At 44.4% G+C, this 21,469-nt stretch overlaps 1 protein-coding gene across 4 annotated transcripts in view; it reads left to right on the top strand.

Annotated features, from left to right (window-relative positions):
* Positions 1-5,186: 5,186 nt before the first annotated feature.
* Positions 5,187-21,469, top strand: part of LOC132818867 (mucolipin-2-like) — a 116,022-nt gene continuing 99,739 nt past the window's right edge. For all 4 annotated transcript variants that reach the window (XM_060830021.1, XM_060830020.1, XM_060830016.1 and 1 more), the window contains exon 1: positions 5,187-5,241. The gene's annotated coding sequence lies outside the window, so the exon portion shown is untranslated. The remainder of the gene's footprint in view (positions 5,242-21,469) is intronic.

The raw sequence follows: 21,469 nt of genomic DNA, 5'->3' as shown, positions 1-21,469 counted from the left end.
TAGATGAATGTTAACTATTACATTTCTCTGAGATCTCACACTGTCTCTGTCTCCTGCTCTTAGAATTACCCTTTGAATGTCTTTTCTGACACTGCTCAACATGAGAGAGGTTACACCACCTTTTGATGCTTTTGTGTTGAGTTGGTGTCATTGGGGTTTTCTGTGGTGTGGGTTGTTCTGTAAATGCAATTGGCAAGTTTTGATGAAATGAAGATGGCATGGGAGGTTGCTGGGAGAGAGAGAGTTAGTGTTAGACATGGGTCTTGATGCACTGAGGATTCAGTCAACTTGCAAAATTGTTGGAAGGGTATGGCTTTGTTATGCTGATTGTGTGCAGGTGATTGTTTGAATGCCTCTGCCTCTGTTAAAAGATTTACTTTATGCTAAGTAAATTGACTGCATATTGTAAATCAATGGAGAATGTTTCACAATATTGAGTCTCATTAGCTCCAGTTCCAAGACTGTGGGACACAGATTTAAGATTTTGGGAACTTATTTTCCACAGTGAGTGGTGCTAACCTGATGCTTGTTTCTTTATGAAGCTGGTAGCCGTGGAGACAATGATTAGTTTCAAAAGGCAACTGGATGAGAAATTCAGGTAAATAAACTCAGGGCAATGGGGTAGAATAGGACAGAATGGGGCTGACTGCAGAAAGAGCAATCATGGGCTGAATGGCAACCTTCTGGGACGTTAAGACTATATGGCAATGCAATGTTTGGAATGTAAGAATTGTTTCGTGTGTGGTTTTCTTAGAGTTTTCTTTTCTTGAATATTTATAGGTCTGACACTGCAACATAGATGTGCAAAGGAGGCCTTTTAGCCTTTTCAGATCCGGCCTGACAAGTGGAGACTGTGGGATGCTGGTGAGAAAGGGAAAACCTGATGCTCATTTGTTTGCTCATGTTGAGCTGACCTGCTCTCGAACCGCAAGGAAACACACAACTGGATTTGCGACTGGATTTTCAGCTTTGATTAAATGATCATCTTCCCAAGACAAATATCAACTGTTGCACTTTGACATGATGTTTAACATGAGGGTTCTGTGACTGCAGATGGGGTTGTCTAACAGTACAGGTTTAGCCCGACACAAATTGTGATTGTCTTAATGCTCTCTTGCTTGTTTGATCTGAGTCTACTATAAATGTTAAGACCTTGTCATTGTTAATGTCTCTAATTTTAGGGTGAACTCTGTTAGCTAGTGTCTTTTATTAAGAAAAAAATAATTTTGCTTGGTGCAATTATCCTGGAGCTCTGATGATGGTAACTTTGTACGATTCTCAATAAGTATTGCTTCAAGGGACTCAGTGATTGTTAGCTATTGGCTTGGGGGTGGGGGAACTGTCTTTTAGTTCAACAGCTTTCTACCTAAACCCAAATATCAAATGGATTCAATCATCTGTGTTGGCAGTGAAGAGGAAAGATCCAGCAAATATTAGAATGAAAATCACAGTACTGGAGAAAATTGGGATTTGCCCAAGTGCAAGTAAAGTACAATCACTTTGCTAGTTGCAGACCTGTTGTTATACACACTGTCTTTATTTCTGTTTTCTACTGTCTTCATTGTTTTTTTTATTCATGTACAGAATTCCTGGGTTTTCTAGTGGGTTGTTGTGTGGTCCCCAAACGATGGGGGTGATGGAGAGATTTTGGAAAGTGTGAATAAGTATTGACTCCAGGTCATATTACAAACCAAAATATGACTCTGATAATAATGAGCTAATTTGGAGCCAACATTCAACTATTTTATATATTAATCAGTTGGATTCTGTGAATTGTAATATGTTTGAGGAATATTGCAAATAAATAGGATTTTGTCTATGGATGTGAAATAAATTGTTTAAGCTTTGATCTACATGCTGTTCTTTGTTTCCTTGGGAACATTTGAAAAGTTATTTCAAAGAGGTTCATTCAAATAATTTGTGGAAGTGATGGCCATCTTTTTCATTCCCAGGATGTGGGTGTTGCTGGCTGGGTCAGTGTTTGTGGCCATTCTTAATTGCCCTTGAAGGTGGTGATCAGGTGCCTTCTTGATCCGCTGGAGTCCATGTGCTGTATGGGGGCACAGTGCCATTAGGAAGCGTGTTCCAAGATTATGATGTGTTGGCCAATATTTATCCTTCAATCTCTGTTATTTATCACTGGGATTTTGCAGTGTACATTAGAACAGTGACTATGTTCTCACAGTGCCCTTTCAACCCTTTACTTATTATATAGCAAACCCTTTGATCATTCAGCTGCTATGCTAATTCTTCTACTTAACTACCTTTTGTATCCAAATAGCTACTTTCAACACATATAGCACTCTTTTTGGTTTCCTGTGTTGCAAAATGTGCTGAGTTAAATTCCTGGAGCTCCCTGTCTAATAGCATTGTGGGTGTCCTTACACCAAATGAACTAGACAACTCAAGAAGCAATGGTCTAGTGGTGTTATCTTTAGCCTGTTAATCCAGAGGCCCAGACAATGGTTTGGGGGACCTGGGTTCGAATCCTCTTACAGCAGATGGTGGAATTCGAATTCAATTTCAACATTTTAAAAAAAAAAATCTGGAATGAAGAGTCTAAAGCTGACCATGAATCAATCGTTGATTGTTGGACAAAGCCCATATGATTCACTAATGTCCTTTAGGGAAGGAAACTGCCATCCTTACCTGCCCTGGCCTACATGTGACTCCAGACCCACAGCAATGTGGTTGACTCTTTATCAGGGAGGGGCAGTAAATGCTGGCCTAGCCAGTGACACCCACATTCTAATTTTTTTCCAAAAATTCACTTGCCTTGCATGTGCACACCACAATTCACATTGGGAATTGTATTTACTTTCTATCATCAACACAATTGTTAGTCAGAGTTTAAACTTTTGCAGCAAGTCCCATTGTCCATTTTGCTATTCAGAGTGAATTATTTTGGCTTCACTGAGTGAATGAGCCCTAATTTTCAATGTGGCAATTCCTGATGTAATGTTTTCAATTCTACTTGGACATGTCCCTGAAAATATCATTACATTACTTCATATCTACAAATGTCCCATCCCAAAAATCTTCCACTGGTTCCTGTTGTGCTTCATGCATTTGCAGTCCATTGAAAATTGCATTGTGTAATTTTTTTTGCACTTGAATCTACCATAGACAAATACCAGCAGAGGGAGTCTACTGTGAAGAGACAGTGAAGGAGCCATTTTTAAAAGCTCATACAGTTCTAGTTCTCTGACCAACAAACTTCACATAATCTAATACATCCTCCAAAGCCAATTGAAAAGCTATGTTCATTATTCAGTTGGATTTTATTTGCTGCTTGTTTGGATGGCATGGTGGCTCAGTGGTTAGCATTGCTGCCTCACAGCACCAGAGTTCAGTCCCAGCCTTGGATGATGGTCTGTGTGGAGTTTGCAAACTTTCCCTGTTTCTTTATGGGTTTCATCACTGTGCTCTAGTTTCCTCCCACCATCCAAAGACATGCAGCTGGGTGGATTGGCCATGCTAAATTGCCCACCGTGTCCAAGGATATACAGGCTGACTGGGTTAGTGATGGGAAATGCAGGGTTACAGGGATTGGGAGGTGGGGTTTCAGGGTTAGAGAGGTGGATCTAGGTTTTTTTGGAGGACTTGATGGACCAACTGGCTGCTTCCATTCTGTAGAGATTCTGTGATTATTCCCATTCTTAATTTACTTTATGAATTTGTTTCTCAGAGTCATAGAGATATATAGCATGGAAACAGATCTTTTGGTCCAACCCATCCATGCCAACCAGATATCCCAAACCAATCTAGTCCCACCTGCCAGCATCTGGCCCATATCCCTCCAAACCCTTCCTATTCATATACCCATCCAAATGCCTCTTAAATGTTGCAATTGTACCAGCCTCCACCACTTACTCTGGCAGATCATTCCATACATGTACCACCCTCAGTGTGATAAAGTTGCCCCTTAGGTCTCTTTTATATCTTTCCCCTCTCACCGTAAACCTGTGCCCTCTAGTTCTGGACTCCTCGACCCCAGGGAAAAGACTTTGCCTATTTATCCTGTCCATGCCCCTCAATTTTGTAAACCTCTACAAGGTCACCCCTCAGCCTCCGATGCTCCAGGGAAAACAGCCTCCCCCTGTTCAGCCTCTCCCGATAGCTCAAATCCTCCAACCCTGGCAACATCCTTGTAAATCTTTTCTGAACCCTTTCAAGTTTCACAACATCTTTCTGATAGGAAGGAGACCAGAATTGGTTAGGCTACTTTTGGAATATTGCATGCAATGTCCTATACAGCTGCAACATGACCTCCCAACTCCTGTAACTCAATACTCTGACCAATAAAGGAAAGCATACCAAACATCATCTTTACTATCCCATCTACCTGCGACTCCAAGGTCTCTTTGTTCAGCAACATTCCCTAGGACCTTACCATTAAGTGTATAATTACTGCTAAGATTTGCTTTCCCAAAATGCAGCACCTCACATTTATCTGAACTAAACTCCATCTGCCACTCCTCAGCCCATTGGCCCATCTGGTCCAGATTCTGTTGTAATCTGAGGTAACCCTCTTCGCTGTCCACTACACCTCCAATTTTGGGGTCATCTGCAAACTTACTAACTGTACCTCTTATCCAAATCACTTATGTAAATGACAAAAAGTAGAGGATCCTGCACTGATCCTTGTGGCACTCCACTGGTCACAGGCCTCCAGTCTGAAAAACAACCCTCCACTACCACCCTCTGTCTTCTAATGAGCCAGTTCTGTATCCAAATGGCTAGTTCTCCCTGTATTCCGTGAGATCTAACCTTGCTAATCAGCCTTTAACTCAATGACCATAAAAAGGTTTTTAATTTGGTTGTCTTCGGCAATGTTTTAGAGAATGGTTAATTGCCAGAGTCCAGGAAATACAAGGGTTATTAAACCATAGATAAACCTATAAAGCGTTTGCACGTTGCAGGCCTTTCTTTGTTATAGTGATAACCATCGGTTACAACACGATTCAAACTGTTTCTGTCAGTTACCCATTGTCACTGAGCTGATCAAATCTCATCAGTTGTTGCCAAAGTCACTTCCTGTGTTTTACAGTTCAATTTTATTGATTGTTTTGCAAGATTTGCATTTAACTGAAAGTTCTTCTGCTAATCTTTGACCTTGTCCAATGAAGTTTGGGTGGTTCAGAACACCCATAATGATTTGCATTTTTTAAAATAAACTTTCTCAACCACAAACTGCAGCGTTTATGGAATCCCAAGTGACGAATTGTACCAAGATTTCAGGTTCTGAAATGGCTACTTTTCATTCTTGCGTAGTGTATTTTTGTCATGAATATTTTATTTGTTTCACTGTTTGTTTCTAAGACTTGTTAAAATTCAACTAATAAGTTTTTGACTTTTAAAACTGTAATTGTTGCCATGTTTCACTATTCTAATCTAAAGTGCGTAGGGAATGCAAGTTTCCTCAGCCAGCATGATGTCTTTTTACTGGTGTTTCAGAGCTGTGTAAACTTTCTGAAGTTTTGTTTAATTTGGAGAGAGATGTCTGGTGAAGCAACTTTGTGCCATCAACCACAGACTCACTAGATAGTCTGTAACACATTAATCAGACAGAAGATGAATATGAGCGTTTCATTTGTAGAAAAGGTACAAAGGACACGGAGAGAATCATTAATCTCTCAGCCATTAAACCCAAACTTGTGGCTCTGTTTTATCATGCTTACAAGGAAAAGCCCACCATCCAGAATGGTAATGAGAGAGAGAGTGAAAGTTGCTCTGAAAAGCAGAGTTGCAACATGAAAGGATGTTGAGAGAGCAATTTTAAAATAATCTGCATGTTAGAATTATTTTGAAGGTTAATTGCTGGGCCAAAGTTTTGAACTATTAGTCTCACAAATTGAAGCTTTTACTAATGAATGTCAGTTGAACTGTTTCCATAAATGAGAGAGATTGTTCAGGCTCCTAACCAGTGGTCACAGTGCAAATGCTCTGAAGTTCCAGAGCAATTGTACAGGCACAGCCTACCCAACTGTTTGTCATTAGACAATTCCCCCACTCCCCCATTCCAGGTACAAGGTGGACTGCTAACACAATTACATCCCTTCTTAAGGGGACCAGTACTGTATATAGTTGCACCAGTGCCCTGTATAGCCTAGAGTGGCCTTGGTCTGGTCTCCTGGTCTTGATTCTAGAGTGGTCTCCTGGCCTCCCACCTCAAGGTGAAGCCTGGCGCTGTCTGGAGTCTAGGCCAGAAGCAGACGAGAGGCTTGTCGACTGGGTTGGAAGGACTGTTATTCTGAACATTTTATTTCTTTTATTTTTCTAATTCTGAGCTGTAATGCTCAACTATTTATTTCATTTATTTTTCTAATTTCTTTATCCCCTAAGGATTTCTACTCAATCTGTACCTAGGTAACTTTGTACCGAGGATGGCTCTGTCATGTGGCAACTTGTAAACTTTTCACTACTTATTTGAGTCCATGTGACAATAAAGCTAATTCTCATTCTATAACCGAATCATAACCCCCCCCCCTCCTTTTAGTTTGTGGAAGATACACATGTTTTATTTTCCATAGCAGAAGTTTCTTAATTGTCTCTGAGTACCAGGATAGTGGTTTGATGATGATCAGACCAGCTGCAGGCCTATCGTTACTCTATGCTTAACTAGTGATACCTGAAATATTTTTGATCTCCTGCATTATGTTCAGTGCTCCTCAGTACATCGTACATTATTTATCAAAATATGTTTTCCAGTGAGTTGCCACAAATTTAATTTCTTGAGTCCTAGCATGTTGTTAAACTTACTTTTTCTTCTGTTTCCAAGACCGGGAAGGGTTGTGGTGAAAAGTTGAATAGGTGAGTGCGATGGGGAGAAGGATGATGACAGCAGGAGATTTATGGAGAGTGTATGTCCCTAAATAGCTAGTTCCTGTGCTGCAGACTTAAGAATATAAGAGGAAGGAGCAGGAATAGGCCATCTGGTCCCTCAAACCTGCTCTCCCAATCAGGAAGATCATGGCTGATCTTTTTGTTGCCTTAGCTGCATAGAACATTGTAGCACAGTACAGGCCCTTCAGCCCTTCTGTGGCACCAACCTGTGGAACCAATCTGAAGCCCATCTAATCTGCACTATTCCATTCTCATTTGTACGTCCATCTGATGACCATTTAAATGCCCTTAAAGTTGACGAGTCTACTATTGTTGCAGGCGGTGCGTTCCATGCCCCTGCTACTCTGAGTAAAGAAACTACCTCGGACATCTGTTCTATATCTATCATAGCTTTAAATTGAGGTATGTCCTTTCGTGCTAGCCATTACTATCTGAGGAAAAAGGCTCTCACTGTCCACTCTATCCAACCCTCTCATTATCTTATCTCAATTAAGTCACCTCTCAACTCTCTCTAACAAAAACAGCCTCCTATCCCTCAGCCATTTCTCATAAGACCTTCCCTCTGTACCAGGCAACATCCAAGTAAATCTCCTCTGAACCCTGTCCAATGCTTCCACATCCTTCCTATAATGTGGTGACCAAAACTGTACACAATACTCTAAGTGCGGGCGCACCAGAGTTTTGTGCAGCTGCAGCATGACCTCGTGGCTCTAAAACTCAATCCCTCTACCAATAAAAGCTAACACACCATATGCCTTCTTAACAACTATCAACCTGGGTGGCAACTGTCAGGGATCTATTTACATGGACACAAAGATCTCTCTGCTCATCTACACTACCAAGAATCTTACCATTAGCCCAGTACTCTGCATTCCTGTTGCTCCTTCCAAAGTTAACCACCTCACACTTTCCTACATTAGACACCATTTGCCACCTCTCAGCCCAGCTCTGCAGCTTATCTATGTCCCTCTGTAACCTACAACATCCTTTCACACTATCCACAACTCCATCAACCTTAGTATCATTTGCAAATTTACTAAACCATCCTTCTACGCTCTCATCATTTATAAAAATGACAAGCAGCAGTGGACTCAAAACAGATTCTTGGGTGCACCACTAGTAATTGAACTCCAGGATGAATATTTCCCCTCAACCACCACTCTATCCTCTTTCAGCTAGCCAATTTCTGATCCAATCCACTAAATCACCCTCAATCCCATGCCTCTGTATTTTGTGCAATAGCCTACCATGGGGAACCTTATCAAATGCCTTACTGAAATCCATATACACCACATCAACTGCTTTAGCCTCCTCTACCTGTTTCATTACCTTCTCAAAGAACTCAATAAGGTTTGTGAGGCATGAGCTACCCTTCATAAAACTGTTGACTATCCCTAATCAACTTATTTCTTAGAGATAGGATTTATAATCATCTACATATAACCTCTTCCAACACTTTACCCACAACTAAAGAAAGTTTCACTGATCTATAAATACCAAGGTTGTCTCTACTCCCCCTTTTTGAACAAGGGAACATTTGCTATCCTCCAGTCTTCTACTATTCTTGTAGACAATGACGACATAAAGATCAAAGCCAAAGGCTCTGCAATCTCTTCTCTGGCTCGGATCCCCCCAGGAATCCCTGAAATATGATCAGAGACATCACAAACCCTGGTACCTGGGAGGCAACACACCAATTGAGAGTGTCTCTAGTTCCCACAGAACCTCCTACCTGTCCCAGTAATTATGGAGTCCCCAATAACTAATCCTCTGCTCCTCTTCGCAACCCTCTCCTCTCTCTCCACTCTGTGTTTTGTGCAGTCCTTGCATGGTATTTTGTAAACTACATTAGTTTTGCTCATGTTGGGTATCGGCTCCTTTGTCCTAGTAAGTTGTTGTCTGAACGTGGCTATTGGTTTGTGTGCCGTTATGAGTCCTAAGGGTCGCAGTAGTCTGGCTGTCAGTTCTGAAACGCTCCTGACAAACAGGAAGACAGCTAACAATCTGCATACATGAACATCAACTAGCCACGAAACGACACGACCAGCTATCCCTAGTAGCCACACACTCAGACAACAAGCAACATGAATTCGACTGGGAAAATGCCACTATCATAGGGCAAGCCAGACAGAGAACAGCCAGGGAATTCCTAGAGGCGAGGCATGGCATTCATCCACAAACTCCATCAACAAACACATTGACCCGGAACCAATATACCAACCACTACAGCGGACAGCTGAAACTGACACCCGGAAGCGGCAAGGACAGACCACTATAAATACCGGAAGAAACATCAAAGAAGCACTTCGCAGGAGGCTCCAGAGCACTGATGATGTCTCCTAGCCAGGGGACGAAACGTTTGCAACAAAACTTCCAGCTCGGCGAACAGAACCACAACATGTGACTACCTCCTTGCAACTCCTCTCAATAACCACCCTCTGACTCCCAAATGATCTGAAATTCATCCAGTTCCAGCCCCCAATGCAGTTTTCAAGGACACTAGAGGTGTCCCTTTTTCAGCAGGGACACTAGAGGACCCTTACCTCCCACATTCTCCAAGAGGAACATTCCACCACCCTAACGGCCATTTCCACTGTTCGAAATTCCCAACAAGACTACTGAAAACAAAAAAAAAACTAGTCACCAATCCAGTGCACAAAACCTTTTGTTTGGTTCGAGGAGGATGAAGGCTGGGAGATACTACCCGGGTAGTGTTTCAGATAAAGCAACCACCATAATATAAAACCACACTTCCCCACAGTCCTGTGTCTGCTCCTGCTCAGTGTGCGCTCCACTTGTACACAAGATAAGTTTACCTTCCAGTCTGGCCTCCGGTACTCCCTGTCACTCCTCCCAATGCAACTCCCCTTACCCACCTCTCACTGTACTCCTGAATTCTTTTATTGTTCAAAAATCTTTCTTAGCTTTAAAAACATTCACTGAAAAAGCCTCAACTATTTCATTGGGCAGGGAATTCCACAGATTCACAACCCTCTGGGTGAAGAAGTTCCTTCTCAATTTAGTCCTAAATCTGCTCCCCCTAATTTTGAGGCTATGTCCTCTTGACCTAGTTTCACCCGCCAGTGGAAACATCCTGTCTGAGTTTTGAGAAGATTTGTAGCTCAGGTTGAGGTTCTGGGTGTAGATTTGCTCGCTGAGCTGCAAGGTTAATTTCCAGACATTTCATCACCATACTAGGTAACATGTTCGGCAGGAATTCCTGCTTTCTATTTATATGTTTGGGTTTCTTTGGTGATGTCATTTCCTGTGGTGATGTAATTTCCTGTTCTTTTTTCCCAGGGGGTGGTAGATGGGGTCTAACTCGATGTGGTTGTTGATAGAGTTCCAGTTGGAATGCTATGCTTCTAGGAATTCTCATGTGTGTCTCAGTTTGGCTTGTCCTAAAATGGATGTGTTGTCCCAGTCGAAGTGGTGTCTGTCCTAATCTGTATGTGATGATACAAGTGAGAGAGGGTCATTGTCGTTTTGTGACTAGTTAATATTCATGTATCCTGGTGGCTAGTTTCCTGCCTGTTTGTCCAATGTAGTGTTTGTTACAATTCTTGCACGGTATTTTGTAAATGACATTGGTTTTGCTTGTAGTCTGTATAGGGTCTTTCGAGTTCATTAGCTGCTGTTTTAGTGTGTTGGTGGGTTTGTGGGCTACCATGGATGCCAAGGGGTCTGAGTAGATTGGCAGTCATTTCCGAGATCCTCTCTACTTCTATTTTATCTATTGCCTCCATAATTTTGTAAGTTTCTATAAGATCCCCCTCATTCTTCTAAATTCCAATGAATATAATCCCAGTCTCCTCAGATTCTTCTCATAAGCCAACCTTCCCCTCAACTCCAGAATTAACTTAATGAAGCTCCTCTGTGCCCTCTCCAGTGTCAGTACACCCTTTCTTTAGCGATCATAGCACAGGACTGGGAAGTCAGAAAACCTGAGTAATGTTTTGGGGACATGGGTTTGAGTTTAGAGTGGTGCTGTAAAAACACAACAGGTCAGGTAGCATCCAAGGAGCAGACATGGGTTTGAATCCCATCATGGTAGATGGTGGATTTTAATTCAAATAAAAAGCTAACTTCAGAACTAAACATATTGTCGAATGCTGTAAAAATCCATCTGAGTCACTAATGCCTTTTTAGGGAGGGAAATTTGCTCTCCTTGCTCAACAAACACATCGGGTTAGACCCCATCTACCACCCCCTGGGAAAAAAGAACAGGAAATTACATCACCCCAGGAAATGACATCACCAAAGAAACCCAAACATATAAATAGAAAGCAGGAATTCCTGCCGAACATGTTACCTAGTATGGTGTAACTACGTGTAACTCCAGACCCAAAGCCGTGTTAATTTTTAATTGCCCTCAAGGCAAATGGAGATGGACAATAAGGGGTGACAAGAGCCAAATGTTGTTATCGCTGGACTGTTAATCCAGAGACACAGGTAATGAGTTCAAATCCTGCCATGGCAGATGGTGGAATTTGAATAAAGAATCTAAAAGTTGACCATGAGACCATTGTTGGTTGTCAGGAAAAACCCATCTGGGTCACTAATGTCCTTTAGGGAAGGAAACTGCCCTCCCTCACCTGGTCTGGCCTACATGTGACTCCTGACCCAGAGCAATGTGGGCAACTCTTAACTGCCCTCTGGGCAATTAGAGACTGGCTTACCCAGCCAGCGACACCCTCATCAAATGAATTAATTAAAAAATATGTACCGGTCCAGAATTTGAAGTTCTGTCCTTAAGCTTTTCATTTTGAGTTCTCAACTGATAACTGGGTGTCATTGCTTCTTCTCAAACCATTTTGTCATTATCCTCTTCTGGGTGACAAAGCAGTTAAGGAGGATGTTGGACCTGTACTTTTGTTGGCGTTTAATAGAATGAGAGGTGGCCTTTATTGAAAAATACAAGAACATTAGGGGGCTTGACAGGGTTGATGCAAAAAGATGGTTTTTCGGTGAGGGAGAGTCTAGGACCAGAGAGCATTATCGCAAAATAATGGGTCACCCATCTAAGACTGCAATGAGGAGGAATTTCTTCTCTGAGGGGAATGAATCTCTGGAAATCTTTACAACAGAGGGCTGTCGAGGCATGTCAGTGTATATTCAAGGTTTAGCGAGAGATTTTTAATCAGTAAGGGGAATTGGAGGTTATGGGGAAAAGGCTGAAAAGTGAAGTTGAAGATTATCAGATTAGCCATGACCTCATTGAATGACAGAAAACTCAGTGGGCTGAATGCCCTAGTGATCCTGTGTCTTACAGTGTCTCCAATTCTCATAAACTTATTGAATTATTTTCTTTAAGCTGATAAGTTCTGATGAATACAAATGGTGTATTTTTTTTAAATTCAGTCAGGGAATGTGGGTTTTACTGGCTGAGCTTCATCTTCCTTTCTTGTCATATTATCCTTGGTGTGATCATTTTCACCATTTTTCAAAACAAACGATTCTGGTATAATTTCAGTATCATCCCAAACTAAACTGACCCCTTTCGAAGAACCTGAAGCTGGGCTGAAATTGTTGATAGTGAGGTAGAAGTCTTTGTTGTTACAGAAGGATAGAAGTAGATTGGGCAGATCAATGGCAGATGGAGTTTAACCCTGAGAAATGAGTGGATGCACTTTGGAAGAAGGAACAAGACAAGGGAGTACTCAATGGATGGCAGGACACTAGGAAGCTCAGAGGGACAGAGGGTTATGATCTTTGTAAGACCATCAGAGACAGCGAGAGGCAATACCAAACTAAGCTTGAGACCCAGACCAACCACATGGACCCCCATTGTTTGTGGCAAGGTTTATATGACTACAAAGCAAAGTTGAACAGGATCACAGGCAACAGTGCACCCCTACCTGACCGGCTCAATGCACTCTACCCTCCCTCTGAACACGAGGTCAGCGAAACAATGTCACCTATTCCAACAGCCTCCGATGCACCTGTACTCACAGTCACCACCAGCACAGACGTGAGATCAGTCTTCTCGAGAACCCACGGAAAACGACTGGCCTGGATGGAGACGCTGTCCGTGCACTTGGACCTTGTGTGGATAAATTGGCGGGTGTATTTGCAGACATCTTCAACCTCTCCTCACTACAATCTGAAGTTTTCAGCTGCTTCAAGAAGACCACCATCATCCTAGTTCCAAAAATAAATCCTGCAGCGTGTCTCAGTAAATACTGCCTGGTGGCTCTGACCTCCACCGTTATGAAGTGCTTCAAGAGGTTAGTCATGGCTCACATCAACTCCAGCCTCGATCCTTTTCAATTCACCTACCCGTCAGGTCCACAACAGACAGCATCTCCCTGACCCTACACCCATCCCTGGAACATCTGGATAACCAGGATCCCTGCGTCAGGCTCCTACTTATTGTCTACAGCTCTGCCTTCAACTTCATAATTCCAAACAAATTCATCTCTAAACTCTCAGTCCTGGGTCACGAACAACCCCTCTGTAACTGGATCCACAACTTCTTGACCCATAGATGGTAATCAGTAAGAATGGGTGATGACACGTCCTCCAGCACAATCCTCAACACCAATGCAGCCTTGTGAGCATACTCCAGCCCTAACTAACTTATACACTCACCACTGTGTGGCCAGATTCCACTCCAACTCCATTCACCAGTTTGCTGATGACACCACCATTGTTACCATAGTCTTACCAGACCATATGGGCTGCTTTCTTCTAAGAGAGAAGCAACTGGTGTTGATTTAACCTAAGGGCCATGGACTACAGGCAAGGGAAGATGTTGAGAAGGAGTCCTTTATGGTAACCTCAAACTGTTGTTGGGAACTGAGCCAACACATGGCATGACACTGCTCTGTAAACCGACAATCCAGCCAACTGAGCTAAACTGACTCCCTCACCACTGACTGTAACTTGGATCTCAAACGACAATGAGACAGAATACAGGCAAGAGGCCGAGTGCTTAGCAGCATGGTGTTAAGACAGCAATCTCTCTAACATAGGCAAAACCAAAGAGCTGGTTATTGTCTACAGGAAGCAGAGTGGAGGGGACACCCTGTCTGCATCACTGGTGCTGAGGTGGTGAAGGTTAAGAGCATCATGTTCCTGGGAGTGATGATCACCAACAATCTGTCCTGGTGCATCCACGTCAATGTGAGGGTCAGAAAACACAGCAACACCTCTACTTCTCAGGAGGCTAAGGAAATGCAGCATGGCCTTCCCACCCCATACTCTCTCCCACTGGGCAAAAGATATAAATATTTGAATACACGTACGAACAGATTCAAGAAGTTTCTTTTGAACAGACTGTGATCATGGTATCTCCCTCTGCCCTTTCTGTGTGGCTGTAACACTGTATTCTGCACTTTGTTCTGCTGCTGTGGTGCACTCTATATGGTACAATCTGCCTGTATAGGACACAAAGCAACACTTTTCAATGTATCTTGGTAAATGTGACAACAAACCGGCAGACAAGGGAGGTGCGGTAGTATTTTGGCACACTGACCTTTACGCTGCTGAGGCTAAATGCCAGCTCGCGGACACCTCCTCCTACTGCCCCCTTGACCATGACCCCATCTCCCACCACCAAACCATCATCTCCCAGACCATCCATAACCTCATCACCTCAGGGGATCTCCCATCCACCGCCTCCAACCTCATAGTCCCACAACCCCGCACCACCCGTTTCTACCTCCTGCCCAAAATCCACAAACCTGACTGCCCCCCGACCCATTGTCTCAGACTGCTCCTGCCCCACCGAACTTATCTCTGCATACCTCGACCCGGTCCTGTCCCCCTTAGTCCAAAAACTCCCATCTACATTTGGGACACCACCCACGCCCTCCACCTCCTCCACGATTTTCGCTTCCCCGGTCCCCAATGCCTTATCTTCACCATGGACATCCAGTCCCTGTACACCTCCATCCCCCATCACGAAGGACTCAAAGCCCTCCGCTTCTTCCTTTCCCGCTGCACCAACCAGTACCCTTCCACTGACACCCTCCTTCGACTGACTGAACTGATCCTCACCCTGAATAATTCTCTTTCCAATCCTCCCACTTCCTCCAAACCAAAGGAGTAGCCATGGGCACCCGCATGGGCCCCAGCTATGCCTGTCTCTTCGTAGGATATGTGGAACAGTCCATCTTCCGCAGCTACACTGGCACCACCCCCCACCTTTTCCTCCGCTACATCGATGACTGTATCGGCGCTGCCTCGTGCTCCCACGAGGAGGTTGAACAGTTCATCCACTTTACCAACACTTTCCACCCCGACCTCAAATTCACCTGGACCGTCTCAGACTCCTCCCTCCCCTTCCTAGACCTGTCCATTTCTATCTCGGGCGACCGAATCAACACGGACGTTTACTATAAACCAACTGACTCCCACAGCTACCTAGACTACACCTTCTCCCACCCTGCCCCCTGTAAAAATGCCATCCCATATTCCCAATTCCTTCGTCTCTGCCGCATCTGCTCCCAGGAGGACCAGTTCCAATACCGAACAGCCCAGATAGCCTCTTCCTTCAAAGACCGCAATTTCCCCCCAGACGTGATCGACGTTGCCCTCCACCGCATCTCCTCCACTTCCCGCTCCTTCGCCCTTGAGCCCTGCCCCCCCAACCGCCACCAGGACAGAACCCCACTGGTTCTCACCTACCACCCCACCAACCTCCATATACAGCATATCATCCGCCGTTATTTCCGCCACCTCCAAACAGACCCCACCACCAGGGATATATTTCCCTCCCCTCCCCTATCAGCATTCCGAAAAGACCACTCCCTCCGTGACTCCCTTGTCAGGTCCACACCCCCCACCAACCCAACCTCCACTCCCGGCACCTTCCCCTGCAACCGCAAGAAATGCAAAACTTACACCCACACCTCCTCCCTTACTTCTCTCCAATGCCCCAAGGGATCCTTCCATATCCGCCACAAATTCACCTGCACCTCCACACACATCACTTATTGCGTCTGCTGCACCCGGTGTGGCCTCCTCTATATTGGGGAGACAGGCCGCCTACTTGCGGAACGTTTCAGAGAACACCTCCGGGACACCCGGACCAACCAACCCAACCACCCCATGGCTCAACACTTTAACTCCCCCTCCCACTCCACCGAGGACATGCAGGTCCTTGGATGACTCCATCGCCAGACCATAGTAAAACGACGGTTGGAGGAAGAGCGCCTCATCTTCCTCCTAGGAACCCTCCAACCACAAGCGATGAACTCAGATTTCTCCAGTTTCCTCATTTCCCCTCCCCCCACCTTGTCTCAATCAAATCCCTCGAACTCAGCACCGCCTTCCTAACCTGCAATCTTCTTCCTCACCACTCCGCCCCCCACCCCACTCTGGCCTATCACCCTCACCTTGATCTCCTTCCACCTATCGCATCTCCATCGCCCCTCCCCCAAGTCCCTCCTCCCTACCTTTTATCTTAGCCTGCTGGACACACTTTCCTCATTCCTGATGAAGGGCTTATGCCCGAAACGTCAATTCTCCTGTTCCTTGTTTGGTGCCTGACCTGCTGCGCTTTTCCAGCAACACATTTTCAGCAAATGTGACAACAACCAATCAATCTTGGGGTGCATGTCTACACTTCCCTGAAGGTGGAAGGGCAGGTTAATAGGATAATCTAAGGAGGCATATGGGATGCTTACTTTTATCAGTCATTGCGTACATTTATACAAGCAGGGAGATCATGTTGGAGGTGTACAGAACTTTGGTTGGGCCACAGCTGGAGTACTGTGTACAGTTCTGGGCACCACACTGTAGGAAGGATGTGATTGCAGTGGAGAGGGTGCAGAGGGGATTCACCAGGATGTTCCCCGGGATGGAACATTTCAATTATGAAGTGAATCATAGAAATCTCACAGTGTGGAAAGAGGCCATTCATCCTAACAAGTATGTAACGTGCCCCTGAAGAGCATCCTGCTCGGACCAAGCGCCACACCCTTTCCCCATCAAATCCCCTGCATTTAGTATGTCCTGTTCACCTAACCTGCACATTTTGGACCGTGGGAGAAAGCCAGAGCACTGGGAAGAAACCCAAACAGACACAGGAAGAATATGCAAACTCCTGAAGAGGTTGGATAAGCTCGGATTGTTTTCTGAAGCAGAAAAGGTTGGGTGGGGTGAGGGCGGTGGGTGGACAACCTAATAGAGGTGTTTTAGGTTATGATGGGCATGGAGGGGTTGAGTAGAAAGCAGCAGTTCCCCGTAGTTGAAGGGTCAATAACAAGGTGAGAGTGGGGAGAAGGCCTGGGAATTTTAAATGAAAAGCATGATATTTTGAAGGGATTTGAGGAAAAAAATCTTTTTTTTTACACAGAGGCTGATGGGGGACTGGAATGTGCTGCCTGGGAAATTGTAACCTTTAAAAAGAACTTGAATGCATACCTGAAATGTCATATCGTTCGTGGCTATGGACATGATGCAGGAAATTGGGGTTAGTCATGGTAGTAGTGTCTGTTTGGTGGTACAGATTTGATTGGTTGAAAGGCCTCTTCTGTCCTGTATGATTCTATAATTTGGAGTCCCGTATAGCTGTCATCATCATTGAGGATTATCATCTGATCTACTTCAACTAGTTAATCAACAAAGTAAATAACTGACATCTGACCAACTTGTTTGAATGTGGTTAAGTCACTTAATGGTTGAACAATGCAATGTTGCAGAAATGAAACACCAACATAGCCTCAAAATTACGGGGAACAGATTTAAGACTGAATTATGGAGCAATGTCTTCACCCAGAGAGTTGTGAATCTGTGGAATTCCCTGCCCAGGGAAGTGGTTGATGTTACTTCAGTAACTGTTTTAAAAACAAAGATTTTTTTTTAACAATAAAGGAATTAAGGGTTACAGTGAGAGATGGAGAAAGTGAGGACTGCAGATGCTGGAGTTTCTAGGAGAAAGTGACACATTTACAGTGAGAGATGGATTGGTGGAGGCTAGAAAAGATCTCATTGAATGGCAAAACAGGCTTGAAGGGCCAGATTGTCTATTCTGCTCGTAGTTTTTACGTTCTGTACTTATTGCTTTTAAGAGCCTTGACAAGACTTTTTCATGTGAGCTAACACACAAAAAGCATTAACGTTTGGAAACCAGCAGAAAAGTGAAGAGGTGAAAGTCATCCATTGGATGAGATGTTGAAATGGGGCCATATTTGCCCCCTTGTGTAGATGAGAGAGAATGCATGGTGTTATTTCAAGAATAAGACTGTTCTCCCTGATGTCTGCCAATATGTATCCCTCAATCGACATCATATTGTGACCAGATTTGCCTTTGAGGGATTTGTTCTGTCCTCTTTCTCTCGATATCTTGTAAACCTTGTGTCGATAGGGTCTGCTCCATTGGAAAGCCAAGTAAATAGCTTTGTGGTGTTTAATGATTAAACAAAAGAACCATGAGTGGATAGAATCAGGCTTGAAGGCCAGATTGTCTACTCCTGCTCATAGTTCTTATATTCTTTTTGCTTTTGAGAGAAGTTGAGGTTGGGGTTTTTGGAGGTGAAGCTATTAGATCTCTCTCTCTCGATCTCTCTCTCTCTCTCTCTCTCTCTCTCTCTCTCTCTCTCTCTCTCTCTCTCCTGCAAAAGGTCTTGAGTGCTCTCTACTGTTAGATTCGTTCCGTGGTGTCCCCCCTCCTGGACTGGAGAAGATGGTGAGGGAAATCTGTTTTGCTGAATTTGCCTTTGCCAAGAGTGTTTACGGAATGCTGCTCTGTTGGAACAGTTGCTGAGGTGTAATTAAATGAGTCTTGTTTGGCACAACATTGTGACCAATTGAACTGCATCTGGAATGCAGCGCCTTACACTTACCTTTCAATAAAAGTTGGGGTCTAGATTATTCCTTTTATTTATGTTATGGACCAGACCAACCTATCAAAGAGCCTGGTCATTATCGCATTGCTTTTTGTGGGAGCTTGTTCAAGATTATTTTGGCTGTCTCTCCTTAACGGTGCTGTGTGTGTCCCTACACCACAAGGGGTGCAGTCATTCAAGAAAGCAGCTCACCTCCTCCAGGACAATAAAGGATGGCCAAGGATGATGCTAATGAACAGTAAAATATTTCAAGTTGGACAATCCTCATTGCAAATAGTTTGACACAATGGATAGGGAATGAGATTGGGCATTAGGAAGTTACATAACTGGTGCCATCACCCACTCTCTCAATATTGAATCATTTTTAGGACCTACAAGATATAGGTGTAATGTACTATTTACAAGGTACACTGCAGAAATCTTCCAAGACTCTTTAGACAGCACCTTCTAAACCCTTAACCACTTCCATCGAGAAGGACAAGGGCAACAGATAGACGGGAACACCATCTATACCACCATATTTTCCAGAATTCGATAGATTCAGGATCGGTACCTGAGGATTGGAGAGTGGCTAATGTTATACCACTTTTTAAGAAAGGTGGGAGAGAGAAAGCAGGAAATATAGACCAGCTAGTCTGACCTCAGTGGTGGGAAAGATGCTGGAGTCTATTATAAAGGATGAGATTACGGCACATCTGGATAGTAGTAACAGGATAGGTCAGAGTCAGCATGGATTTATGAAGGGGAAATCGTGCTTGACTAATCTTCTGGAGTTTTTTGAGGATGTAACTCTGAAGATGGACGAGGGAGATCCAGTAGATGTAGTGTAACTGGACTTTCAGAAAGCTTTTGATAAAGTTCCACATAGGCGGTTAGTGAGTAAACTTAGGGCGCATGGTATTGGGGGCAAAGTACTAGATTGGATTGAAAATTGGTTGGCTGATAGGAAACAAAGGGTAGTGATAAACGGCTCCATTTCAGAATGGCAGGCAGTGACCAGTGGGGTACCACAGGGATCCGTGCTGGGACTGCAGCTTTTTACAATATATGTTAATGATATAGAAGATGGTATCAGCAATAACATTAGCAAATTTGCTGATGATACAAAGCTGGGTGGCAGGGTGAAATGTGATGAGGATGTTAGGAGATTACAGGGTGACCTGGACAAGTTAGGTGAGTGGGCAGATGCATGGCAGATGCAGTTTAATGTGGATAAATGTATGGTTATCCACTTTGGTGGAAAGAACAGGAAGGCAGATTACTACCTAAATGGAATCAATTTAGGTAAAGGGGCAGTACAGAGAGATCTGGGTGTTCTTGTACACCAGTCAATAAAGGCAAGCATGCAGGTACAGCAGGTAGTGAAGAAGGCTAATAGCATGCTGGCCTTCATAACAAGAGGGATTGAGTATAGAAGCAAAGAGGTGCTTCTGCAGCTATACAGGGCCCTGGTGAGACCACACCTGGAGTACTGTGTGCAGTTCTGGTCTCCAAATTCGAGGAGAGACATTCTGGCTATTGAGGGAGTGCAGCTTGGGTTCACGAAGTCAATTCCTGGAATGGCGGGACTACCTTACGCTGAAAGACTGAAGCGACTGGGCTTGTATACCCTTGAGTTTAGAAGACTGAGAGGGGATATGATTGAGACATATAAGATTATGAAAGGATTGGACACTCCGGCAGCAGGAAACATGTTTCCGCTGATGGGTGAGTGCCAAACCAGAGGACACAGCTTAAAAATATGGGGTAGACCATTTAGGACAGAGATGAGGAGAAGCTTCTTCACCCACAGAGTGGTGGCTGTGTGGAATGCTCTGCTCCAGAGGACAGTGGAGGCCCAGTCTCTGGATTCATTTAAGAAAGAGTTGGATAGAGCTCTCAAAGATAGTGGAATCAAGGATTATGGAAATAAGGCAGGAAGCGGGTACTGATTAGGAATGGGGTAAAAAATGAGGTCTGCAGATGCTGGAGATCACAGTTGAAAATGCGTTGCTGGTCAAAGCACAGCAGGTCAGGCAGCATCCAAGGAATAGGAAATTCGACGTTTCGGGCATAAGCCCTTCATCAGGAATGAGGAGAGGGTGGCAGGCAGGTTAAGATAAAAGGTAGGGAGGAGGGACTTGGGGGAGGGGCGGAGAGGTTAGGAAGAAGATTGCAGGTTAGGAGGGCGGTGCTGAGTTGAGGGAACCGACTGAGACAAGGTGGGGGGAGGGGAAATGAGGAAACTGGAGAAATCCGAGTTCATCCCTTGTGGTTGGAGGGTTCCCAGGCCCCCCCAAGGACTCAAAGCCCTCCGCTTCTTCCTTTCCCGCCGCACCAACCAGTACCCTTCCACTGACACCCTCCTTCGACTGACTGAACTGGTCCTCACCCTGAATAACTTCTCTTTTCAATCCTCCCACTTCCTCCAAACTAAAGGAGTTGCCACGGGCACCCGCATGGGCCCCAGCTATGCCTGTCTCTTCGTAGGATATGTGGAACAGTCCATCTTCCGCAACTACACTGGCACCACCCCCCCCTTTTACTCCGCTACATCGATGACTGTATCGGCGCTGCCTCGTGCTCCCACGAGGAGGTTGAACAGTTCATCAACTTTACTAACACCTTCCATCCTGACCTCAAATTCACCTGGACCGTCTCAGACTCCTCCCTCCCCTTCCTAGACCTTTCCATTTCTATCTCAGGCGACCGACTCAACACAGACATCTACTATAAACCGACTGACTCCCACAGCTACCTGGACTACACCCCCTCCCACCCTGCCCCCTGTAAAAACGCCATCCCATATTCCCAATTCTTTCGTCTCCGCCGCATCTGCTCCCAGGAGG

Source organism: Hemiscyllium ocellatum, chromosome 9 (genome assembly GCF_020745735.1).
Source record: "Hemiscyllium ocellatum isolate sHemOce1 chromosome 9, sHemOce1.pat.X.cur, whole genome shotgun sequence".
Lineage (NCBI taxonomy): Eukaryota > Metazoa > Chordata > Chondrichthyes > Orectolobiformes > Hemiscylliidae > Hemiscyllium > Hemiscyllium ocellatum.
Note: the sequence above shows the minus strand (reverse complement) of the source record. Positions and strands in the feature narration are given on the sequence as shown.